This window comes from Pongo abelii, chromosome 13, assembly GCF_028885655.2.
Source record: "Pongo abelii isolate AG06213 chromosome 13, NHGRI_mPonAbe1-v2.0_pri, whole genome shotgun sequence".
Taxonomy (NCBI): domain Eukaryota; kingdom Metazoa; phylum Chordata; class Mammalia; order Primates; family Hominidae; genus Pongo; species Pongo abelii.
Window position 1 is genome coordinate 68330707 of NC_071998.2, and position 27611 is coordinate 68358317.

The 27611-nt window shown below is 40.2% G+C and overlaps 1 protein-coding gene and 1 long non-coding RNA gene across 3 annotated transcripts in view; both read right to left on the reverse strand.

The window, feature by feature from the left end:
• The window catches only part of GNAQ (G protein subunit alpha q), a 308682-nt gene that overhangs the window by 155508 nt on the left and 125563 nt on the right, over positions 1–27611 (reverse strand). The window lies entirely within an intron of this gene.
• The window catches only part of LOC129047880 (uncharacterized), an 81484-nt gene that overhangs the window by 37955 nt on the left and 15918 nt on the right, over positions 1–27611 (reverse strand). The window contains exon 2 of the long non-coding RNA XR_008509740.2: positions 1–27255. This exon is cut by the window's left edge and continues 37955 nt beyond it. This is a non-coding gene — a long non-coding RNA (uncharacterized LOC129047880). The remainder of the gene's footprint in view (positions 27256–27611) is intronic.

Consider the following 27611-nt stretch of genomic DNA (forward strand, 5'->3'; position numbering starts at 1 on the left):
ACACCTAATAAATAGGATTTTTGAAATTGAGCTGCATTGTATATAAAATGCCAATGCACTTCCTGGGCCATAAAATGCACCTAATATGTTGGTGCACTTTTCAACCTCTAATTATTTGATTATTTCAACCCCTAATTACTTGATTTAAAGAAAACCGGGTAATAAGATTCCTGAAAAAAAAAAAAAAAAAAAAGAGAAGAGGGTAAAAATTAAGAAGTGTTTTGGTGCTTTTAAACTAAATATTTGAGATAGACATTTTAAAGGTAAGATATTTGGGATAAGATTTTCAGTTAAGATGAAGAAAATGGCCAGGCAGGGTGGCTCACAATTGTAATCCCAGCGCTTTGGGAGGCCAAGGTGGGTGGGTCACTTGAGGTCACGAGTTCGAGACCAGCCTGGCCTACATGATGAAACTCCATCTCTACCAAAAATACAAAAATTAGTCGAGCATGGTGGTAAATGCCTGTAATCCCAGCTACTCAAGAGGCTGAGGCAAGAGAATCGCTTAAACTCAGGAGGAGGAAGTTGTAGTGAGCCAAGATTGTACCACTGCACTCCAGCCTGGGTGACAGAGCAAGACTGTGTCTCAAAAAAACAAAACAAACAAATTTAAAAAACCAAAAAATAAAAAAATAAGATGAGGAAAATGAGCATGGAAAGTAAAAACAAACTAAGAGCATCTGAAAAATAGAAAAAAAATACAGGAAAAGAGTGCAGTTTTAATTGTAATTTTAAAAACGACTATTTTTTAAAAAATTGTCTGTCACCCAGAAATTGTTCTTACTGGATGCTGGATTTTTCTTTTTTAATTTTTTTCTTTTTTTGAGATGGAGTCTTTGCTCTGTGGCCCAGGCTGGAGTGCAGTGGTGCCATCTAAGCTCACTGCAACCTCCGTCTCCCGGGTTCAAATGATTCTCCTGCCTCAGCCTCCAGTGTAGTTGGGATTAGAGGCACCCACCACCACGTCCTGCTTTGTATTTTTAGTAGAGACGGGGTTTCACCATGTTGGCCTCGAACTCCTGACCTCAAGTGATCCGCCCACCTCGGCTTCCCAAACTGCTGGGATTATAGGCATGAGCCACCACGCCCAGCCGATGCTGGATTTTTCTTATTGGACGTATGAGTAATATCTGTCCAGACTTACTACAAGGGCATATCGTCTAGTTTTGTTGATTATTTTCTTGGCAATCACTTGATATCTAATGGATATTTGTGAATAAGGCCTAAAATATTTTTAAAATTATACCTAATGCCTTTGCAAAGTACTGCAAAGTAGCCCCTTGAGAGGCAGATATGATACAGTGAGATTCAACCGAAAGACTTAGACTGTGGCTAGAAAGAAAACAGACCATATCTGAAAAATCTCACCTAACCAGTTCACTAAGGTTAAAAGTAAATTCTGCCCTTTGGGTTCTGAAATGTGGCGAGGCTTGAAAATCCCAGTTAGCTGTATTTTACAGCCCCTGTCTGGTTTTCATTATGTGTGCATTACATTTCCTTCAAGAAAATTACAAAGTTCAGTAATTTGTTTAGTGTCCAAGCATGCCATACAGCACATTAGTGAGCAGAAAATCAATTATCACATCAAGGAAAGGTGATAGGAAATTATCTCATAATTGATGGTATTTAGAAATATATTAATCAATCAGCTCTTCTAATGAACCAGGAAGCTTGATGGCAATACCGTGGCCCCAGGAGGGACCTGCTGTGAGAAGCAGCTGAACTGTTCACTAAACTGCCTGGGCCTTAGTTTCCCCACCATAAAAAAGGAAAGAGCTCAGAAACATGTCCTGTCTGATCCTTTAGTATTTAGGAATTTGTAATAATGTTTATAGTTCCACTCTCCAGTGGAATTATTTATACCTTTTCTCACACAGGTAAGACAGCCAGTAAGTCAAGATATCTTGGTGGACCGTATTTTCTTTTCTTTTTTAGAAACAGTCTCACTCTGTCACCTAAACTGGAAGGCTAGAGTACAGTGTTGTGATCCTAGCTCACTTTAACCTTGAACTCCTGGGATCAAGCGACCCTCCCACCTCAGCCTCCTGAATGGCTGGGACTACAGATATGTGCCCCACACCTGGATGATTTTTTTTGTTTTTTTTTTTTTTGAGACAGGGTCTCATTATGTTGCCCAGGGTGGCATATTTTCATTTGAGAAAGCCTACTTCATTAATTGCACATGGCACCCCACATCCCAAGTTCTATTTAGCTAAGTGTGAAAAATAATTTGCCTTCATCATGAAGTATGTTTTGTTCCTTCTGGAACAACTCATTTTCTGTTAGTTTGCCCCTGCTGATACAGATTATGCCTGGAGTGTGTTTTGCATTTTTCACTGCATGGAAAGGACATGCTTCCCAGGGTCTGTCCCTGCATGACAGGTTTGAGGCTGAAGACAGTGCTTTAGAGGATCACGAGCAAAGTAGGAACTGGGACTGAATATATTCTGGGCTTATGCTTATGGGTGTGCAAAAATAGCTTGAAGACCTTGAAGTTCTGGACCATAACACGTCCCTGCCAGGCTCACCATATGAGTTAGCATGCTCCCTCTCTACCTACAGGAGGTCTTGGCCCAAATGCTAGTATCTCAGTGAGGCTGACATCTTACTTCATTCTGTATATGTCCCAAGCCCCTGACACTGCTATCTATTTTGTTCCCATAACATAGACCTTTTTCTACACAAATTATGTTTACCATTTATTTTATACCGCCCACCCCCCACCCACCGGGCAATATATTCACACCTACACAGACACACATTACAATGTCAGCTGCACAAAGGCAGGGAGCCACTGTCTGGTTTGTTCACTGACGTATCCCAAGCACCCCGAACACTGCCTGGCACATGGCCAGGGCCAAAAGCTCATTGGTGAATAAATGAAAAGTGTCCCATTGGTTGAATATTATTATTATTATTTTAAGAGACAGGGTCTTGCTCTGTTGTCCATACTGGAGTACAGTGACACTATCATAGCTCACTGCAGCCTTGAACTCCTGGGCTTGAGCGATCCTCCCGCCTCAGCCTCCTGAGTAGCTGGGACTACAGGCACATGCCACCATGCTCAGCTAATTTTTCTGTTCTTTGTAGAGACAGGGGCTTGCTATAGTATATTGCCCAGGCTGGCCTCGAACTCCTGACTTCAATCTGTCCCTCAACCCTGGCCTCCCGAAGTACTGGGATTACAGGCATGAGCCACCATGCCTGGCTGGCTGATTATTTTTTAACAGAACAGCTGTGTTTTCAGTCAACCTGTGTTCTGCCCAATTCTTGTCCTTCATTGAGTTTTTATGGGTATAAACCAAAGGTGTACAGAGGATCAAAGTCTGAAAACTGCTGCTGACTGAATCAGTTGCCAAGAATTCTTTTAAATGGCATTATGGGCCGGGCATGGTGGCCTACGCCTATAATCCCAGTACTTTGGGAGGCCGTGGCAGGCGGATCACTTGAGGTCAGGAGTTCGAGACCATCTTGGCCAACACAGTGAAACCCCATCTCTACTAAAAGTACAAAAATCAGCTGGGCATGGTGGCAGGCACCTGTAGTCCCAGTTACCTGGGAGGCTGTGGCAGAAGAATTGCTTGAACCCGGAAGGCGGAGGTTGCAGTGAGCTGAGATCAAGCCACTGCACTCCAGCCCGGGACACAGAGCAAGACTTCCTCCCCCTCAAACAAACAAACACAAACAAATAAAAAAACGGCAGTATGAGTTTATGGCCATAGCCTTATACATAATTTTATGAAAACCAGAAGACCCTGCTGATATATGAGTTGACTTGAGGTTCTTTTCTCTTTCCCCAAACATAGGAAAAGTGGTAAATAAAATGGGAGATGAGAATTACTGTTCCAGATCTTGTATTTAAATAACCCAAATTGAACCCAGAATCTTCAAAAAATAAGCCTTCTGGACGGCAGTTTGGCAAAACCTTTGACCCAGCAAATTACACTTCTAGGAATTTAACTAAAGGTTGCAAACAAGCAAGATAAAAGGTTTTCAAGAATTTCACTGCATCACTGCTTATACTGGTGAACAACCAGAGATAATCTAAATGTCCAACAACCTGGGTTGATTTTGCAAGCTGTTTAAAGATATACAATGGGAAAGTCCACAGCCACTAACACAGGGCTAGAGAAGATGGCCAAATGACATGGAATGGTATTCACCACGAGGTTCATGAAAATGATGTGTTGAGATCCAATTTTTGGTGAGACAGAAAAAAAGCATAGGGAAAAAAACTAGAAAGATACTATTTTAGAAGTATTCACAAGCCTATCAGGAAATGACACTTGATGGGATTTTTTTTTCTTTTTCACTTGTCTGTATTTTCTAAATTATTTTTGTAATAAACTATTTTTAAAGTGCCCTTGTGCAGATGAGACACACAGGAATATGTTACTGATTCTGAGGCAAACTATCTGAGCATTTAACTTATTCTCATGATTTCCATACCAGTAAGTCTATTGTTGTTACCATACACATATATCAAAGCCATGTCTAACAGAGTTAGCACCCTTCTGAGAAAAAAAGCAAATTCTTAAAATCAAAATGCAAACACTTCAGTTCACAGCTTACTAACCCAAGAAATCATCTTACAAGAGAACAGATGTGATTAGTGAAATAAATTGTTTAAGTTACGGGGAAAAACATAGTCGCTGGAAGTTTAAGTAGGGACATGTTCCAGCAGTTAACTGAAATATAACTGATGTCCCATCTCTCCATTTCTCTCTATAAATAACAGTCTTTACCCTGACTCTCTCCACAGTGTGTCCCCAGCTAGCCTAGCCTCTGCCAGTGGCCAGGGAAGTGACACTGTGCCCTATATGGGAGTCTCCAGATGGTTACAGCAGCATCAAAAACATCCAGACACCTCATGTACCTTCATTCTCATTGCCTGATTTAGAGAAAAGAAACCATGAATCAGAGTAGAGTGCTTTTCTAGGTAGGCTGAGGAACAGTGGTTACTTCTTACAGAGAAAAAAGGCGGTAGTTTTGTTTTTTTTTCCAAACCTTAGATTCTATGTTGTTGTTGTTTTAATTTTAGACTCAGGGAGCACATGTGCATGTTTTTACATGGGTATATGGCATACTGGCGGGGACTGGGTTTCTAGTGTATCCATCCCCCAGCTAGTGAACACTGAACCTATAGGTAATTTTTCAACTCTTGCCCCCCGCCCACCCTCCTCGCTTTTGGCATTCCCAGTGTCTATTATAAGGCTTGGGTTTTAATATACCTGCTTCTGCACTGAGTCTGTGGACCAGGATACAGTCAGAGTTTTTGGTCTCTAGGAAAATGTGCTCTGTCCCATGTGGTCACATCCTATCTTTGCTTCTTCCACTTACTCCAAATCCAAACTGTCTAGTCCCTGCTCCCTGTTCATTGCCCACCAAAGTACTTTTGATAATTCATGAAGTTGAAACTGCCAAGTTTATTTAACACTGTCACAGGCTCTCAAATTCTTCTCAAGATTTTGGTATTTCAGAAAAACAGGTTTAACTGAAGACAAGAGGATGTCTTTGACCAATAAGTATGCTCTCAAAACAGAAATGGAGGGAGAATTCTCTAACTGCAGATAAAATCTCAGGATGGGTGGCTGCTCTGGGTGAGAAGCAAATAATGCAACAACTGACAAAAAGAGACAGCCAGCCCAAGAAGATGCGCAGAGCTACTAGCATTTCTGTAGCTTTAGAAATGCTCTCAGGGTTGGAACTTGGAGGGGAAAAAAGATTCTCTTTGCGAAGCTGTGTAGGTGACTCCTCCAGCACTTGTTTCTGGCAAGCCCCTGTGGGGGTGTGAAGGCTTGTTCTAATCCAATCTGCCTGCTGAGTCAGCTGCCTTGAGGACCACTACGTGCCAGTTGTCTCTAATCAGTCTGCTGGCCATTTTGCCTGACTTCTCTGTTCTGCTATATTTCAGAGGAAGAGAAAATGCAAATGATTATTAGGTTTTCAAGCGGGAAAAAATTTTAAAGCATGAAAGAAAACAATGAAGCAAGCTGCAACAAAAGTGCGACTTCCCATAATGGTGAATAAGGAGTTAGGAATCTGAGTTAGGAATCCTAGCTGCAAAGCCAGAGATGCCTGGAGAATAAGTTCTCCACCCCACCCCCTCAAACTGAAGCTAAAACTCCACCTATACCTGTTGTCATCATTGGTGGCTGCTCTTAATAAGGTCATTCTTTCCTAAGGAGGACAGGCTGTGGCTTTTCACTCATGAAGTATAGTTTGCATCTCAGTACACCCACCCACCCCATCACAGTCTAAGTTTCAATCAGCATTCCCTTAACTATAAATGTCTCATTTTACCTGGGAGAGGTCAATGCCCCAAGGGCACTGTGAGTTAAGAAACTGGTCAAGAATCAGCAATCCCTTGTAGGTGTTAGAGTTCAGAGAGGGAGATTTTTGAAAAGAAAGTACTATTCTCCTTTGTAGCTTTGTGATCTTGAGGAAATACACCCATTTCTCAAAGTTTTATCTGTAAAATGGAGAAAACAATGGAACCCACCTGCTGGGTTTCTAAAGACTAAATAAGACTACACAGATTCCTGGCCTATACCAAGCCGTCCAAAGTGAGGGACTATTACCGTTACAATAATAATAGAGTTTCGGATGGGTTTTAGAGATATTTGTCCCACACCTTCATTTTCTAACTAAGAAAACCAGAGGTAAGGGCAATGAAGAAATGTGCCCAAAGTCGTGGTCTCTTTTGGAACCTCCCAGTACCTCATCATGCAGGAGTACCCTGACAGAGGCCTAAACTCTACTCAAGCTCAGGAAGTCAGCAAGCTCAAGGAGCCGGGGAAGGCTGAGACCAGCCAGGCACACAGCCAGGTGAAAATGAGGATGCAAGCAAAACTCCAAGAACAAACTGGAATTCTAAGCGAGCTTTGCTGAAAAGTGAGGGTCCAGTAGGTTTTAATGAACTATTTTCTTTCTATTTGTTAAGGGGAGAAAAAAGCAAACACATACCAATAGGGTCATCCCTGTCCAGCACAACTCTCCGAGAGTTAACTGTGCTTTAGCAACTGAGTTCAGAAAGGCAGAAAAGTGTAAATCAGATTTCTGTTTAACTTTCCCAGTAGCTACAGCATTCTACATTTACAGCCCACAAAAACAATCCTTTGCTTTTATGATTTTGAAATACCAGGCCCCAAATCTGAGGTTACTGTCTCAGTACGGATGGAAAGAAAAGCCTCTTTCCAAATTCACTAAAAATCACTCATAATTTTGGACAACTTACATTTCCCTAAAACTTTTTTTTTTTTTTTAATGAGACTGAAAGAGAAAACTAGGAAGAGAAAGAACAAGGACAAGGACCAAAAAAAAAAAGAAGTGTTATTATCAACGTGAAAATTTGTCTTTTGTTGAAACTACATTCAAATTCAATAAATGCTGATATAAAAATAAAAGCCTTCCCCTTAAGGTTTAAAATTGTAATATAATTCAATGATCTATTAAAATGCTCTAATACAGTCTCCCCGGCATTTAAAAAGAAAGGCAGGACCTTTTTTTTTGAGACAGAGTCTTGCTCTGTCACCCAGGCTGGAGTGCAGTAGCGCGATCTTGGTTCACTGCAACCTCCACCTCCTGGGTTCAAGTGATTCTCCTGCCTCAGCCTCCTGAGTAGCTGGAATTACAGGCACGCCTGGCTAATTTTTGTATTTTTAGTAGAGATGGGGTTTCACCATGCTGGCCAGGCTAGTCTTGAACTCTTAACCTCTGGTGATCCACCAGCCTTGGCCTCCCAAAGTTCTGGTGCTGGGGTTACAGGTGTGAGCCACCACGCCTGGTCACAGCCATTTTTTAATTTGTAAAATTAAACAAATCTGGAGAAATCTGTCAGAAAATATATTTACACATTTTATTAAATTAATTTCTTAAATTTAGAGCTATGCTCTTAAAAAAAAAAAAAAAAGGCATCTTAGTGGTTAATCTCTAGTGTTCCAACCATTTCTCCCCAGAAAGTGGGAGCATTATGAATTGCTACAGTTCAGAAAGAATGCCCCACAGACTCCTGGAATGAGCTTTGAATTTTTTAAAAAAGAGGATTCTATCGGCTTAAAACAAAGGGGGCTGGTTAGCAGGAAATATTTTGGTTAGTAGGACAAATTTCTATCACTTGACAATACAGTATTTACAAGACAAATGAAAGAGTAAATGATGTAAAATAAACTTTATTGTGAACCAAATATCATCTTTGGCTGTACAATCACAACAATAAAAGCAATCAAACAAATAAACAAAAAAATGCTGTAAAGAAAAGCTACTGGCCCATGAACCTTTTATCTATCTGGCTATAGATAGAGCTCAGCATGTTAGCCATCCAAAAAAATAAAATACGCAGCCGGGCATGGTGGCTCATGAGAGTAATCCCAGCACTTTGGGAGGCTGAGGCAAGGGGATCACGAGGCCAGGGGTTCAAGACCAGCCTGGCCAACATAGTGAAACCCCATCTCTACTAAAAAAAAAAAAAAAAATTAGCTGGGCGTGGTGGCGGGCACCTGTAGTCCCAGCTACTTTGGAGGCTAAGGCAGGAGAATCTCTTGAACCTGGGAAGTGGAAGTTGTAGTGAGCCAAGTTTGTGCCACTGCACTCCAGCGTGGATGACACAGAGAGACTCTGTCTCTAAAATAAAATAAAATAAAATAAAATAAAATAAAATAAAATAAAATAAAATATGCAGTTGCTTAGAGAAGCTGAGCAGGGTCTCCCATGTTTGGGAAACAGCTCTGAGCTTGCTTTGACTGATGATTTAATGAATCAAGATTCCTGAATAATGGCAGATACATTCAATGTTACTAAAAACTGAAGACTCATTTTCTATACTTCAGGGTGAAGACAGTAAAGCAAATTTACCTATTCTTTTAGTCTATAATTTCAAACCCAAAATGGATTTAATACTCCTTTTACCTTCATTTATCAAAGAAAATAAGGAAATAGTTTTTAGGGCCAAGCCCCAGCCTATTAGGCTTGCTTTACTATTTGCTTGCTTTACTCCATACATTTCTATCTCAAAAGACAATAAGAGGTTCTGCAGTTCTATATGTAGTTTTGTGTCCATGGACATAGGTAAGGAACACCAGATAAACTGTGGGCATTTTGCTGGAGTGCACTATTAGTGAACTTCCAGCAGTGCCTGCTTGTGATTCAGAGAATATTAATCTTCTAACCCCAGAGTTAAAGCAGAATGTTCGTATTATTGTTCTACCATATATTCTTAGAAATAAATATTAAAAGAGTATAAATCATATATTAGATGTTATATTAATATATAACATAATATATAACATGCTACATATAACATATGTTTTTAATATATGTATACACACAATTATTCCCCGAGGCTTCTGTTGCACTCTTACTTTTATCATTTTGTCCACACCCTTTCAATAAATATTTACTAAAGACATTATGAGCCAAGTACTGGCACATGAATAATTCTTTTAGCAATTATTCTAGATCAGTAGTTCTCAAAGTGTAATCGGGATGCTCCTGGAGATTGCTGAGACCCTTGAAGGGGGTACGGGATGCCTAATTACTTTCACACTAACACTAAGACATTTTGTGCCTTTACTGCTCACATTCTTTCATGACTGCACAATGCGGTTTCAAGACATGCAATGATGACATCCTTCTGATGGCTAATGGAATGGGTGTTTGCACACACTTGTTTTGATGGAGTCCCAATTTTAATTTCCAATAACGTAAATATCAAGACATTAAAATAAAATAAATATAAATAAAAGCTCATTATTGGAATCCACGATAACTTTTTAAGTATGTAAAGAGGTGCTAAGATTAAAACATTTGAGAATCCTCATTCTAGATCACTGGCAATAATTCCTCCTGCTACTACACAGATTTCAGAATACTAATTCTTGAATGACTTCTGGAATTCTTGACCTTCAAAATTAGTGTTCCCAGAGAAAACATCTAAATAGGAAAGTATAGCAGTAATAGCTCACTAAACAACTTTCCTGAGCAGAGTGGGGTAAATGCAGCAAGGAGAAAAGTGGCTTGCTATAAGAGTGAAAATATTGAAAATGTCTATTCATTGTCACAATCCCCTAATGCCTCAGGACAAGATGAACCTTTACCATTTAAACCTTATTTTGAGTGATCCTAAGGTTGGAGTTCTGCTTGCCTTAAAAAAAGTACTCTGAATGTTGAAAAATCCAGACTGAGTCTGTTTATTCTTCACATGGAACACTGGCTGAGAAGAGTGTCAGCTTTTGGAAAAAAAAGTGAGGTTTATGAGAAAGATGAGGAAAATAATCATTCCTGTAAATCAGAGCAGCAGAATGGGAGCCTCTGGATTATTCACTAACAATTAGTCCAGCAAAGTCCCTTGAGTGTCTGACGCATCAAAGCACTCAAGCCATTTGCTCCCTCAGAGTGGGGGAGAGGACATGGAAGAGAATCCATTTTCAGCATAACATTTAGAATCAAATTAGAAAATCAAAAAATTTTTCATTCTTCCCATAAGCTTGAACTCCTCTTTGTCATTCTACAACTTGAATGACCAGTTTCCTTTGAAGCACCATATATCATCTTTTAAATACACCTCAAAACAACTTTTGATTCCTTCACTTTACTTAGTCATGCCATACCTACTGAATTAAACATTTCAAAAAATTTCTTAATCCTGAAGCTGGGCATGTTGGCTCACACCTGTAATCCCAGCACTTTGGGAGGCCAAGGCAGGAAGATTGCTTGAGCTCAGGAATTAGACCAGCCTGAGCAACATGGCAAAATCCCATCTTTAAAAAAAAAAAAATTAGCCGGGTGTGGTGGTGCGTGCCTGTAGTCCCGGCTACTCATCAGGAGGTTGAGGTGGGAGGACTGCGTGAGCCTGAGAGGCGTAGGGTGCAGTGAGCCAAGATCCTGCCACTACATTCCAGCCTGGGTGACAAAGCCAGACCCTGTCTCAAAAAAAAAAAAAAAAAAAACACCTTAATCCTGTTTAATGTCTCATTATGATGTTTATTCATTTCTGATCTGTTTCTAGCATCTTGCTTTTGTCTGTAAATTGCAGGGTTTCAGAATATTCTCAAAGAAGGATCAACTATCCAATGCTTATTGGACACATGTTGATCCTTCCAGATCCCTAGTGATGCTGCAAGTTCATTTCCAATTTGCTGTCTGTGTTAAGTCCTTGATACCAGGCAGAAATGTTTCTTGTTTTTTCTCTTCCCTTTATTATCACAGTCCCTAATGAGTCCTGCCCACTGTATTCAATTAGTTTGCTTCTCTTTGTCAAAATACGTCACCGCTTATTTCTAACCAAACGCACAACTATCTTTATACCTGTTCTTTTGTTTTTTTCCCAAACTCTTAAACTATCATGGCCTAGAAATTTTAATGAACTGACATTTCATCCCAAATGAAGCTTTTGCCTCCATCTTTCCAGTTATCTGAAATGTCTGTCAAAGTCAAATTGTATTAATTTTACATGCAGACATTCTATAACATGCATACTAAAAACAAGTAAAACTACAAATTAGTTGCTCCTTTTATCTACTTGCTTACAAAAACACCTAATAGCTAATCCTTCAAATAGACATGGGTTTGTAAGTTTTCTACTTTATTCTTTTTTTATTAAAAAAATTATTTTAAATGTTTAAATTTTGAAATAATTTATCTTAGTTATAATGTATCTTAATTCTGTTCCCAATGTAATTGCCGATTTGCACATATCTTTGTATTGGTTATTTGGGTTGGCATACCATACTCCTAGAATCCTCCATAGTACTTCTTCCAGACCCCTAAAGAACTTGAGAGTTTGACTGAAAGACTTTATAATAATTTATCGAAGCCATCTGGCATTACTTAAGCTGTGCCTAAGAAAGCTTTAGTAGCAGTCATTTTCTAAATGTTCTTATTTCATCCTGAAAATAGACGGGGCATAGAAATATGAGAATTAGAAACGTGTCATAAAACAGCATTGCAAGGCCGGGCACAGTGGCTCATGCCTGTAATCCTAGCACTTTGGGAGGCTGAGGTGGGAGGATCACCTGTGGTTGGGAGTTTGAGATCCGCTTGACCAACATGGAGAAACCCCGTCTCTACTAAAAATACAAAATTAGCTGGGCGTGGTGGCACATGCCTGTAATCCTAGCTACTCGGGAGGCTGAGGCAGGAGAATCGCTTGAACCCAGGAGGCGGAGGTTGCGGTGAGCCGAGATCGCACCATTGCACTCCAGGCTGGGCAATAAGAGTGAAACTCTGTCTAAAAAAAAAACAGCATAGCTCTAGTAACAAAAATTCCATCAAAAATGCATTGAGGAGACATGATCAGGATACTTAGTTTTCAATCATTTGCCCAGAGACCGGTCAGATGGTAGTATCTTATTCAAAAGTCATGGTATAGGTAGGGCACGGTCGCTCATGCCTATAATCCCAGTAGGAGGATCACTTGAGGCCAGAAGTTCTAAAGCAACATGGGCAAGCTAGTGAGACTCTGTCTCCCTGGAGGAGTAGGAGAAGGAAGAAATGCAAAAGATATGGTATAGCAAGACAGTGTTTTAAATTTCCATAATCTGTTTCTTACTTTATGTATCCTTATTTCAGAGCTTAACTTTCTAATTCATTAACATAATATTCAAAGATAAAATGCACTGAAGTCAGCACTTAAGCAAAAATGAGAACCTTTAGTTTTCCTTATTTTGATTTTTTTACTGTATCCATTTTGCCATTTATATGTCCTCATACATATTCTTATCTAAATTATTCTTTTTCTTGCCTATTCTCAGTAGCCAGCCCTATCACACGTTCTCCTCTCCATCTCTTGCTCTCTTTTGTAGCAGCAGTTCTTATCTTTTCTCTGCACGTTTAAATAGTTTCTGTATATTTTTGTTGAATGACTTCCTTTACCTAAAATAGGTTGTTTTTTGGGGAGGGGAGGAAGTAGGAGATCAGGAAATGGTTATTTTAATTTTACATCTTAAAAATAAAGCAATTTACTGACCTTGCCACCACATAATTTGGAAGAAAATTTCACATTTAAGTTCCTTTTGTAAGGCTGAGGACATGTTGCTATTGCTCTGTCTTTATATGAATATATTATACGATTGTCATCTAGGACTTCATCAACACCCCAGCCTCAGGGCCCTGCCTTTGCCACTTCTTTGAGGCCCACTCACTGCCCCCAAGTATAGGTTGTCTTTCCATTTTGCTTGCCCTATTAGATACGTGAGGTCAGAGCTTTGAAAGCCGTACTAGTTCTCATTAGCAAGGCCTCCATACCAATAACACAGACCAAACAACTGCGTGCAGTGCTTGCTGTTCACTCTTCCAGTGTGATTTCATTAGCATGTATTCCTTTAGTGTCTTAGCTTTTTCTTTTTCCCCTTCAAGCACATTTTAGACTCTAAGCAATGATCCTTGTGGACAAACCCCTTTGAACTACAGCTTTGAAGACAGGTCATCGCCCCAGGCATGAAACAAGATGAGAAATAAGCCTTTAAATACTAATTTCACCAAACCCTGCCTTTTTTCAAAAGCCAAGATTCTGTAACCAGAAAGCACCCCCCAGATTGTTTTTTTTGTTTGCTAATAGGTCTTGAGCAGCAAATTATATTATTATTTTAAAACATACTAGGTTCTAGTTTCAGTTGTCCTTCTATGGCATCTAGGGCTTCTTAAATCTAGCCTAGTATATGGATTTTGAGTCCACTGAGCTCTTTTGAAACATTATCTGTCACACTCGGGCCTCTCTCCCCTGCTTTGTCTTCATGGGGCTTTCCAGCCCTAGCGTGGAACCCATCCTCCTCACTCCTCTGCAACTCTTCCCCCTTCACAAGTACCTTCTATCATTCCCTATGCCATGTAAATGCATTAAGTAGGCTCCCAGCTCTGCCCACAACCACTGCAACTGATCATCAAACACAAAATAAACACAAAGAAGGACACTGTCTTGGATTTCTCATAGGTTCAATACTGGTTTCTATCACACCCACACTGGTTTCTTCTAGGTCAATGCCCACTTTCATGGACAGTGTTCAGAATACATATATGATGTTCTATCTTACAAGAGTGAATTTCATAAAAAATCCATTCAGAGATGTGAAATCCTCGGTGCTGCGAGTGATCTTTAACAATAGTCATAAGCAATGTTTTGTTAAAAATAGAAGCTGAAGAGCATTATTGAATATTCACATGACCTGGGCTTTATTCTTTGGCATAAATGATGTGGAAATCAAACATATGCTACTCATTCTCACTTGAAAAAAGCTTCATTTATAGGGCATAGATAAGAATCTATGAGGAGATTAAAAACACTGAATGATCCTTTTTGGAAACTAGTAAATAATACATATTTTGAAAAGAAAGAAAATCCCTTGTCATGTTTTGTAAACAAGAAGCTCCTCAAAGTTGTTCCTTCACCTCTTGAATAGGAATAAAATTAAGAAACAATGGATGGAATATATGCATATTTGAATGTAGTAGGTAAGATAACTCTACCAAAATGTCAAAGGGTTTTATTGTTCCATCCATTACTTAATTATCTAAGGGTAAACTGCCCACTTTATGGATAATCTACTAGGCTTGGAAAGCCTCCAACAGGGTCATGATGTCAAAGGGTTTCAAACCAGAGCGACTCCATCTTGAAGTCGCTGGGTAAAATGAGGCTGAGACTACTGGGCTGCATTCCCAGGTTAGGCATTTCAAGTCACAGGATGAGATAGTAGGTCAGCACAAGATACAGGTCATAAAGACCTTGCTGATAAAGCAGGTTGTGGTAAAGAAGCCAGCCAAAACCCACCAAAACTAAGATGTCCATGAAAGTGAGCTCTGGTCATCCTCATTGCTCAATTATCATACACTAGCATGCTAAAAGACACTCCCACCAGCATCATGACAGTTTACAGATGCCATGGCAATGTTCAGAAGTTAACTTACATGGTCTGAAAAGGGGAGGACCCCTCAGTTCTGGGAATTGCCCACCCTTTTCCTGGAAAACTCATAAATAATCTACCCCTTGTTTATTAGCACAGAATCAAGAAATAACTATAAGCATACTCACTCAGTTGAGCAGCCCATGCTGCTGCTCTGCCTATGGAGTAGCCATTCTTTACACCTTTACTTTCTTAATAAATTTGCTTTCACTTTACTCTATGGACTCACTCTGAATTCTTTCTTGCTTGAGCTCCAAGAACCCTCTCTTGGGGTCTGGATGGGGATCCCTTTCCGGTAACAATGAGGAAAAGCTGGGTTGTAAGGGAAACAGATGAACTAGTAGGTCATACAAGTACAAGCTTTAAGTAAATTTATGGATTCTTGTCTATTTGGCACCTGAAGAAGAATTCAAGGAAATCAGGTCCTTGCAACTAAGCCATTAGAGGGTACAGCCTCAGCATCCATCAGAGGTGAAGTCTGCTCTTCCTGCAGGGGCCCCAGTCTTGTCTGACACCTTCTTCCTCCCCACTCTCACCTGCGGACACCATGCTAAACTCTCGAAATACATTTTCTCTGAGATGATTTCAGAATGGCTCCGGCATACCAGGCACTGCTTAAGGACTTCAGGGCTCTTCTAGTGTCCCCCATTTTAGAGGTGAGGGAAATGTGGCCTAGAGAAATTATCTCACACGGCAAATAAGTAACAAAGCTAGCATTCCAATCGAGATGTCTGGTTTGTAAACTCTTCTTTCCAGAATGCCATGTCTTTCATGCTATTTCTCTGTTATCTGTACTACGTAGATAAGGGTATTACAGTATTCTTAAAATATAATTAAATTTTAAAAGGTTTCATTTAAGTCATAAAAGAAGCAGTATTGCTAATAATACACTGTTTTAATAGTATATATTATATATATATTTAATAGAAAAAATATATATATTTTTTGGAGACAAAGTCTCACTATGTCGCCAGGCTGGAATGCAGTGGTGTGATCTAGGCTCACTGCAACCTCCGCCTCCCAGGTTCAAGCAATTCTCTTGCCTCAGCCTCCCGAGTAGCTGGGACTACAGGTGCGCGTCACCATGCCCAGCTAATTTTTGTATTTTTAGTAGAGACAGGGTTTCACCATGTTGACCAGGATGGTCTCGATCTCTTGACCTCGTGATCCATCCGCCTCAGCCTCTCAAAGTGCTGGGATTACAAGCGTGAGCCACTGCCCCAGCCTTTAATGGAATATTTTCTGAATGGATTTGCTTGTGATAAAATGGTGAGAATAAATATTATTGTTTTCATTGATCAAGAGCATTATTTTCCAGAAGTGTTTATTTATATAATAAACTTAAGAAGAACGCTAATTATACCTCAATAAAATATTTTTTCTTAAATAAAATAACAATCAACTAAAAAAAGACTGGCAGTGGCCAGGCACTCACGCCTGTAATCCCAGCACTTTGGGAGGCCAAGGCAGCCGGATCACGAGGTCAGGAGATTGAGACCATCCTGGCTAACATGGTGAAACCCCCATCTCTACTAAAAATACGAAAAAAATAAAAAAATAAAAAAATAAGGTGGGCGTGGTGGCGGGCGCCTGTAGTCCCAGCTGCTCGGGAGGCTGAGGCAGGAGAATGGCGTAAACCCGGGAGGTGGAGCTTGCAGTGAGCCAAGATCAAACCACTGCACTCCAGCCTGGGTGACAGAGCGAGACTCCATCTCAAAAAAAAAAAAAAAAAAAAAAAAGAATGGCAGCAAACATTGACTCTGTGCAAGGCACTCTGGTCATTGCTTCATATGTATTAGTTCATTTAATACTCACCCTGTGACTTAGCTACTTATTTTCATCATTCCCCTTTAACAGAGGAGAAGATGAAGCACAGAGAAAGGAACTGATCTGCCCAAGATCACAGCTAGTAAGTGGTGGTGCTCAGATCCAGTCTTGGTGAGGGGAGTCTGACTGCATACACAGATGGTTAGAGGAAGCCTCAGAGCTGAGGAGGGAGGTGGAGACACTCTAGAGAGAACCTCCTCTTGGTGTGCAGGGTTTGAGGCCCTCAGAAGAGTCCAACATGGCCTTGAAGTTGGATTACAGCTCTTGACACCCTCTCTTCCTCCTTGTGAGAGATGACAAGAAACGGACTGGAAAACGGCAAACAGAAAATTCCTGATACAGTTTGGCTCGGTGTCCCCACCCAAATCTCATCTTGTAGCTCCCATAATTCCCATGTGTTGCAGGAGGGACCTGGTGGGAGATGACTGAATTATGAGGATGGATCTTTCCGGTGCTGTTTGCATAATAGTGAATGGGTCTCATGATATCTGAGCATTTTAAAAAACGGGAGTTGCCCTGCACAAGCTCTCTTTGTCTGCCGCCATCCACGTAAGATGCGACTTGCTCCTCCTTGCCTTCCGCCACGATTGTGAGGCCTCCCCAGCCACGTGAAACTGAGTCCAATAAAAGCTCTTTCTTTTGTAAATTGCCCAGTCTCGGATATGTCTTTACCAGCAGCATGAAAATGGACTAATACAATTCCTAAATTAGAAAATACCTAAAATTTTGCATTTAGTTACAAAACGGTAGAAGACATGCTGGATAGAAGCCTGATCACAGATTTTATTTACAAATCTGGGGGTAGGGGGCAGTTTATTAGCACCTACCTAGTTAATACATGATCCCCATTTTTAAAAGTAGAAATTTACAACAAAAGAAGCTAAATTGGAACACTTGTGAATTACTTAACCTTCAGTAGCTATTTCCTTCTAGAACTCAGTTACTTTAAAACACTCACCAGGAATAACTTCAAACATATATAAAAGTTTGGAGAATTATAAAATGAACTCCCATAAACCTTTCAAATATCACCAAGATTTTACCATACTATACTATTTGCTTGACTTATTCTACGTTTTAAAACTGTTTTGCTGAAGTATTTCAGAGGAAGTCCTATCTGTCCTAAAGCTGTCACTCATCCCTACCTGCTTTAATATGCAGCAATAAAATAAAAAGACATTTTTTTATACAACCACAATGCCACTGTCATGCCAAACAAAAGTAAGAATAATTTCTTGGTATCAAGCCTGGTCCATATTCAAATTTCACCAATTACCTAAAAATTATCTTTCTTTTCTTTTTTCTCATTTCTTTGTTCAAATCAGGATACAAACAAAGGACATGCACTAACAACATTTTGTCTCTTCTAGATTTTAATACAGAACAGCTCCTCCTCAACTTCCCCTTTTATCATGCCATTAGCTCAATGAAGGCACTAGCTCAATTTTACAAACCATTTTTATTCATTTCATGCCCCTATTTACTATGCACTTCAGAACATAGTGGATCTGGCTGACACCTTCTAGCTTCAAATACTTATTTCTGTTCCTTTACTATTCGCCATAAAAGAGGAAAATGACAACATATGACACATTGCATGGGCAGCTGTGTTTTGTCCTCCAGAAGTTATCTACACTACTAAGGACTAAGCATGTCTGTTATTACAATGATACTTAATTACAACGGGAAACACACTTAAGTCCTATTTGAGAGACTGGTAGGAACTCTGCCAACCCACCCCTTTGCCCCATTACAAAGGAGGCACCCGTGCCAAACCAGGGTAATTCTCTGCAGAACAGAGCTGCCCACTGTTAATTATGGAGTTTGGGGAATTAGCAGGCTAACAGACGACTATGATGCACGGGAAAATCAGTTTGCTGGATCACAGAATGTGTTCAGCTCATTTTCTTTGTCAGGGATTTTAAAATTATTTATGATGAAGCTCTATTGAACGTTTTGTAATAATAATGAAGTCTTAGTAACATGAATCCTCACTGCAGCAGAGCACAGCTATTAAATCTTTGCTAAGAGCACAATGAGGGAGCCAGGGCTTTTTGTAACCAGCAAGGACTGTCTACAGAAAAAAAAGTGAGAGTTGGCCAACTTCGAATGGCAAATTCAATTTAATCTCACAGTGAAGCCACCAGGGGCAGCACAATGCTGGAATGGCCTCTGCTTTCATAGGATGCAGCTTCTCCCTGGCCTGCCCTCACCCAGCTTGCCCTTCAGCACTGGGCTCCTGCCACGGGCTGATAAGTCTCCACAGTAGGACCCGGGCAAAACTTTGGGTGGGGGTGTCCCCTGAGATTCTCATTAAGACTGTCTCCTTCTTATGCTCCTGGTTTATAGTCTACAAACTGAAACACCAAAAAAACGTATGTTTGAGTGAAGGGAGGCCACTCAGGATCTGAGCAGCTGCTAAGTGCCAAGATGGCCAGGGGCCACAATGTGAGGCTGGAAGGCACTGGGGCTTCCCCTGCCCCTCTCCCAGCTCCCCTACATCAGTCATTCAAACCCATTATTTTAGTTCAGAAATTACTATTATCAACAACAACAAAAGTTAGTGAACTTTTGTTCACTAACTTTTAAAAGACCTTCCCTGAAAAAAAAAAAAAAAAAAAAAGCGATGCAAGAAATCCTTCATTTAAAATAAAGAAAGTGAATTGTAAGAAGGGCCAAGAAAGCGGGATAACAAAATTTATTCAGAATTATCACATACCCTTAGTCTATGGAAGAGTAATATCTGTAGAAACGATAGAACCACTCTTAATTACCAAGAGGCCAACTGTTCTGTCACTGGATAATCCAGGCTCTTCTCCCTCTTTCTCTACAATCTGAAGTCATTATCCCACATGCTGTGCATTACTGTTACTTAATGCTAATAAAAGGCACAATATATTATCAGCTTGCCATCATCCCTCTCCAATAGCTTTTGGGCTCTTGGGCGACAGTGACTGGGCTTAAATCAACTCAAAGCTTTGACAGAGTAGATGCTCAATAAATACCATCTTTAGTTAAAATAATAAAAATAATAAAAAGTCCTAGGGAAACATTCTGTCCCTCCCATCTAGGCTATCGCCTGTTCAGAGTATGCTAGAGTTTCTCCTAGTGTAACACTTACTTCACTGTATTATAAATTGCCCATGGACTTGCTGGTAACCCAGCTAGCAGGTTAGCAATTCAAGAGCAACCTATCTGTTAGTTACAGATGTACTGCTTAGCACAATGCATGGCATATATGGGTGCTCCTTAAATATCTGGATTTAATGGATGGATTGATGAATGAATGAATAAATGGATGGATGGATGGATGGATCGATGGACAGATGGAAGAACAAGTGAAAAGAGTAGATAATACAATTTATAGCAGGAAAAAGTGAGTTTTTTCAAACAAATGGGAAACAAAATAAAAACTGATCCTTGATTCTACAACTCAGAAATAAACTGCTATTAAGAGTTTATTATGTCCATCGAGTATTTTTTACAACATATACACTTTGACGTTGTTTCTTTCTTGCATATATGGTTATTAAAACAGGATTACATTATACCTGATAGTTTGCAACTTGCTTTATAAAAGACATAATATATCATGCATTACTTTCTAGATTAGGACACATAGTTCTACTTCATTGTTTATTTCAGCTGAAAAGAATTCCAAAGAGTAGCTGTACTATAATTTACTTCCTTATTGATAGATATTTGGCTTGTTTCCAAATTTTCACTATTATAAACAATGCTGTACCAAATCTCACTCACCCGTTTTTTTGTTTTGTTTTGTTTTGAGACAAGATCTTGTTCTGTCGCCCAGGCTGGAGTGTTGTAGTGCAATCTGGGCTCACTGCAGCCTCCACCTCCCAGGTTCAAGCTATTCTCCTGCCTCAGCCTCCCGAGTAGCTAGGATTACAGGCATGCACCACCACACCCAGCCAATTTTTTAATTTTTAGTAGAGATGGGGTTTCACCATCTTGGCAAGGTTGGTCTCAAACTCCTGGCCACAAGCGATCCACCTGCCTCAGCCTCCCAAAGTGCTGGGACTACAGGCATGAGCTACTGTGCCCGGTCTCATTCACTAATGTGTGCATGTGTGTGTTTGTGTGTGTGTCTGTGTGTGTGTGTACTCTGCTTTTTACCAGGCACTGTTCTAGGGATATAAGAGTGAGTGGATACTATCCCACACTTAATGAGAGAGACAGGCATTATTCAAAGAACCACATTAACAAAAATATAATCAAAAAATGGACTACATGACTAGGAAAAAAAAAGAATATAATCATATGAAAGCATCTCATAAAATAATCTGGAAGAATGAAGAGGTGGGTGGCACGTGCGAAGGCAGTGCAGGAGGAAAGACAGCAGAGGTCAGAGGCAAAAGACCATCTGGCTGGACCTCAGAGAACTTGGGCAGAGAATGGCGTCTCTGCACTTTTATGAGTGTTTCAATCACATATTTAACAAATATGTATTAAGCACATATCAAATGCACGGAACTGTGCTAGGTGCTGCTGATTCAGCAAGAATAAAGACATGATCCCTGCCGCCTCAAAGCTTGCATTCTAGCCGAGCAAATTCTGCAGGGTGGAATTGCTACCTGAAAGACAATATGCCCTTTAAATTTTGTTACCTGCTGCCAACCTGTCCATTCTGGGATGTACTCAGCCCTTCCAGAGTCCACCTGTTCACCAAGTTAACAGAGTACTCAAAGCTATTTCTTGACTCAATCAGGTCTCCTTGGCCCGACACAGTTATTTACTAAGTCAATCAGTTATCCTGGGGTCTTTGAGATATCTAAGACTGCTGAGCTGTTCTCATACTTGTGGTACATGTCTCATACTTGTGGTATACGTCTAAGTTTCAATAAGTAGGAAATTTAGAATGTGGAGGCCAGAAGTATTGCACATTCTAACAGAAACACATGTACGAGTAACAGTCAAAAAAGATCCTTCTGGCACTCTATCAGGAGACACTAAGATATTTTATTGCAATAGAAGCTTATTGCTAAAATGAGATTTAGAGCTCATCTGGAGATTTTAATTATTCATGTTATACATGTTCTCCATTATCATGGAAAACTGTGGGATAACTATAAGGAATCTCACTAGTCAGTAGGGCAGGCTGATAATATCTACCTGTGGTTAGATACTGGGTGCACAGCCAATTCTTTTATTCATCTCAGGTTCACTCCCTTTCACTAATTCCCAATTATCTACACTCCATGCAGTGGAGATGGGGCCTCGCTATGTTGCCCAGGCTGGACTCCAATTTCTAGGATCAAACTATCCTCCTGCCTCAGCTTCCCAAAGTATTGGGATTACAGGTGTGTGCTACCACACCTGGCTTCTCCATGAAGTTTTTTCCTTCATGTTTTCCCACAATCCTTCCTCCCATTCTCCACTTACTTACCCCTCTTTCTTGGCAGCAGACCATACCAGTTCAGACAAAATTGACTAGCACTGCCTGTGAAAAGCCGCCTTCTTCTCAAAACTTTAACTTCACCCATTCTCTGCTTGCTCCCAACAGTTTCAAAGCAATGAGTGTCCTGCTTCTCCAGATCTTTATATTTTCTATGCTTGTATACTGTCAAATAGTTTCCCTCTTTACCAGCAAATTTCCACTGACCAACAAACACACTCGGTTCTCTCCTGAAGTCAAAGAACCAAACAAGGAAACCAAAATAAAAGCACTTGTTTGAATCCTCAAGCTGCCATTTCTCTTCCATGTCCATCCTTTCACTCCAGCTCCTCAGTCCTGGTCAGGATCTTGCTTCCAGAAAGTATCACACTCTCATACCAACTGTGTAGTACCAGATAGTAGTACCACACTGTCACACTCTCATGCCACCTGTATTCCAAAAACACAAACTCCTATCACATCCGTTTCCTGCCCAATGGCTCTTGGGCAGCCTCCACAGTGGTTAGAATCAATCTCCAGGATGTGGAATTGGAGGCTCTTTACAATACAATTCCCCTACACCTTTACAGCCTTATCTCTCACCACAAAACCTGGCCCGTCTGTGTATTTAGTCCCTAAATTACTCAACTTTCCTGGGACTGTTCCTGTACTTTCTTACTCTCTGCCTTCGCTCTGCTCCCACTCCCATTCATCTGTCCAAACCCTCCCATCTTCAAGAGCAGTACAGATATCATCACCTGGCAGAGCCGTCCTGCCTCTTCCTCCTTAGGCGGAGCTGGAGCTACTCTTCCTCTTAGGCTCCCTCAATGTCTTGTAAGTGTCTGTGCCCTCACAAAATGGCACATACCTTGGGGGCAGAGAACCTTACTCTCCTCTGCATTCCTCACACAGCTACCCTAGAAATCCTGGTTTGAACGCTACCATCCTATACTTTTACAGTTTCAGTCTAGTTACAGTCTCAGTCCTTCTGCGTTGCTATTTAAAAATTCCATAAACTGGGTGGCTTATAAACAACAAACATTTATTTCTCACAGTCCTGGAGGCTGGGAAGTTCATGATCAAGGCACAGGCACACTCAGTGTCTGCTGAGAGCCAGTTTCTTAATTAATTGATGGCAGCTTCTTGCTGTGTCCTCACTGAGTAGAAGGGAACAAGCTTCCTTCGGCCTATTTTATAGGAGGACTAATCCCATTCATGAAGGCTCCACCTTCATGACTGAATCATCTCCCAAAGGCCCCGCCTCCCAATACCATCACCTTAGGGGTTAGGATCTCAACATACAAATTTTGATGGGACACACATTCAGACCATAACAAGTTACCTAATTCTTCTGAATTTATATTTATCATAAATAGGGTTACTAATACCTCCACCTCTTAGCATTACATTAAAACTCACTGGCTGATGCAAAATGAAACTTTCAGAACGTTCTTACACCTTAAGCAAGTTATAAATTTGTAAAAATATATTTGTAAGGAGTATTTTGTTTGCTTTTCACTTGTTATTATCATAATTAATTTCCAAATATTTCATCTGATGAAGAACATCATTTTCTCTTACTTGTGGTATACGTCTAAGTTTCAACAAGAATGCCTTTCAGTATGATTACTTTGGCAATTAGCACTAGCATCCTCCTTAATCTAAAATCCCACCTTTGTTGCTGACTTACATAATAAAAGCCTTGCTTACAAAGTTGAGACGAATGTCTTAACAGATTATGACATTACAAGATGAGATACTTGGTTTGACATGGAATATCAGCTGAAATGTTTAGTTTTGAAATACTAAAAAGGAAAACAAGAATGCTAAAAATAATAAAGGAAGATCAACATGGTTTTCATAAAATCAGGAATCCACAAACTGTTATTGATAATGAGTTCTGATCTGTCTTCAGAACAGGGTTTACAAAACCTAACCCAAGTTAGAAAAATGAACGCCAATTTGTTTTTGTACAAAACAGGATAAATTTGAATGGAGACTGCAAAATTTCACCCAAGTTTGACCTTAATGGTCCTAGAGAGTGTGCAACTGCTTCCCAATCAGCCAGTGCAGCTTTCTTAACCATAAGCTATGGTAACTGAGTTAGCCTATTTCACAGCTTTCTTTTACTTCACTTATTCCTTCAACATCAAGTTGGAGTTTCTGCTTTAACAATTTCGCAATTTGGGCCAGGCCTTAGTATCACAGGGAACTTATAATCTTAGGAATAAGTAAAATTTGTAGCTGTCATCAATCTCCAAGCAGGGGTCAATGGTCTGTTAGATGAAGAGGTGAGCAAAGCCTGGAAGGAGTGCCTGGTATCTCAGCTAATCAGGGCAGGGGTGGGAAGATCTCATGAGCAACACAGGTCGTTAGAAGAGGTCAGCCCAGAATGGCAGGATCAGTACTTGTGGAGGAGAAGCAGACTAGATACACAAGATTAAAGTTTGAGGAGCCCCAGATCCCACTCCATAAGTGGACTTGATCACAGACTCAGGCTGCAAGGATGGACCTGAATGCCCAGCTGCCTGATGGAAGCTATTCCCTAGAGAAGGCAGCCTGGGTGTTGGATGCTAGAGATGCCTCATCCTCACTCTGCAACCTGAATTGTATTTCACCTCACAAAGCCTCAGTTTCCTTACTTACGGAAGGGAGAGGATAGAAGCAGGGACTGTAAGGAGGAAAATGGAAAATGTTTAAGTGTTTAAAGGAAGATACTAGAACATCTCAGTGGGAACAGACAGCCCAGTAAGGGTGATGCTCTCACTAAATGATAATTCCCTTCCTTTCCCCAGGGGCTAAAGGTGACTCCTTCCAGGCAGGCTCTATCTGGTTGACAGGCAGGCAAGTGATACTCCTGTGGGAAGCTAAGAGTAAAAAGGGTGAGAAGCAAAATAATTTCTGACACTAGCATTTCTAGTCCAAACCTTTCATTAACACACAAGTGTGTGTATGTATGTGTGTATATATACATACACACACACACACATATATATACACACCTTATTTTTAATGGAGAGAAAAAAATGCTCAAAAGTGAACTGCCAGTTTTCTAACTGCCACTCCAGGGCTGTGTGTGACTTCTGGGAGGTCACCTAAAACCCGTGCCTCTGTTTCCTCCTACCTGACAGCCAGGCTACACATACCTTCCATATTTTAGGGAAACCCTAAAACAAAACACACACAAAAATCTTGTGAAATCACTCTCAAAACAGGCAAAATGTAAATGCCCTTACAAGGACGTGATGGGATGCCTTTTGGAATTTCCGTATCAACTTGGATAATTTGGCTTTCTGGAAGCTGGATCAGACTTGCTGATCTTAGATAAAGCCCAGCCTTTTTGCCTGGTAGGCTGAACACTTGCTAGAGCAAGTGTGTGGAAGATTAATGATCTATCCTGCTTCTATTTGGATGTTAAGGTTGCTCTCTTGTACCACATTTTGGTATACTTACACTTTTAGTTTAGCAAAAAGCTGACTGTGGAAACTGTAAATAATCAATTTCTAGAACAAACGAGATATGGGCAGTGGAGTTAACAGAAGTTCAAACCTGCTTTTTTTTTTTTGAGATAGAGTCTCGCTCTGTCACCCAGGCTGGAGTGCAGTGGTGCGATCTCGGCTCGCTGCAAGCTCCGCCTCCCGGGTTCACGCCATTCTCCTGCCTCAGCCTCCCTAGTAGCTGGGACTACAGGAGTCCACCACCACGCCCGGCTAATTTTTTATATTTTTAGTAGAGACAAGGCTTCACCATGTTGACCAGGATGGTCTCAATCTCCTGACCTCATGATCTGCCCGCCTTGGCCTCCCAAAGTGCTGGGATTACAGGCGTGAGTCACCGTCCCCGGCCCTGTTTATGTTTTAAGAATAAAGTTCACAAAATAATTAGTGCTTAGGTAAAATAATTAGCAAGTCTTTTGGGTTGATCCAAATTAAAGCTGGCGTAGCCTAACATTCTTTTCAGTTTCCTTGACTCCAGAATGCTGAACCACATCAACATGTTTGAAAATGACGCAGCTACTATTTTTTGCATAAATTGGTCAGAACAATGCTTACAACAGCTAGATTCTATATGGGATCATTTTAAAGGAGACACACGAAGAAACACATACACAGAGGAAGAAAATACAAAATATAATAAATTATACAAAAGTGACGACAAATGGCAATAAGAAAATTTCTGGTTTGTCTGTAACAGTCTATTGTTCAACTAAAGAAAACTAATTTCTCCCTCCCAAAATGACTTTTTGTGATAAAAAAAAGTTTTCTCTGTGTTCAAAAGTTAAGAATGGCCCTAATTTCAAGTACTCATCCTCTATTACCAAGAAATAAAATTAAGTTAGATGTTAAGAAAGGTGAATCCAAAAGTTGCCCATTCATTGAACGTGGAATTTGGAACATCGCTGAGTTATCAGATATACTTAAAAGATTCATAACATTACCATTAATAAAAATTTTTACAATTATCAGTACTGCTATTATAGTAACAATTCCTGTTTCACAACTATAAAACCACTCCTATGAGTATTACTATTGTTCTAATAATCTGATTAAACTCAGAGGTGGGTTACCTTTCTCAAAAGACAGTCTAAGGCTTACTGGATTAGAGTCTCTGGTGGCTGGGCTCAGGTGTCTGCATGGTAATTAAGCCTCCCAGGTGATTCCAAAGCTTACCACTGCTTCAGGCTTAGGAGAAATCTTTTCAGACTCTACCAAATGAGAGAATAAAATTTCAAAATTTCTCTTTTAAAGCATGCAATGGGGCTGTAATATTTTACACTGTTAGAAAACTGCATGAGATAACTGCACAGGAACACGGGGCATAAACTTGCTTATTCTCACTTAAAAGTTCATCATACACTTGGAGATAATTCAACCTGAAGCCTTTAGCTGTCAATGCCGTTAAATACTGCTTTCATATTCAGAAAAATTCTGTCCAAATGATTCTTGAAAGAGTCCTTCAGGATTGCCAGCACTTACGGAAACATTTGCTCTTCATCGAAACTTACTTTCTAAGCTGGAAGCCATCATCCTCAGCAAACTAACACAGGAACAGAAAACCAAACACCGCATGTTCTCACTCATAAGTAGGAGTTGAACAATGAGAACACATGGACACAGGAAGGGGAACATCACATACTGGGAGCTGTCAGGGGGTGGGAGACAAGGGGAAGAAGAGCATTAGGACAAATACCTAATGCATGCGGGGCTTAAAACCTAGATGACAGGTTGATTGGTGCAGCAAACCACCATGGCACATGTATACCTATGTAACAAACCTGCACATTCTGCACATGTATCCCAGAACTTAAAGTTAAAAAAAAAAATTTCTAAATAAAATAACCAATGCAATTGATATTACCTGACATGTAATTAATATCACCAGAACAACCTAAGATAACAGCCCCAGTTTAATGATTTGAAAATATCTCAATCTCTGGAATGAATCTAGAGGAAATTTTACAGCCAAACATTTATGAAATGAAGTACATCATCAGTATT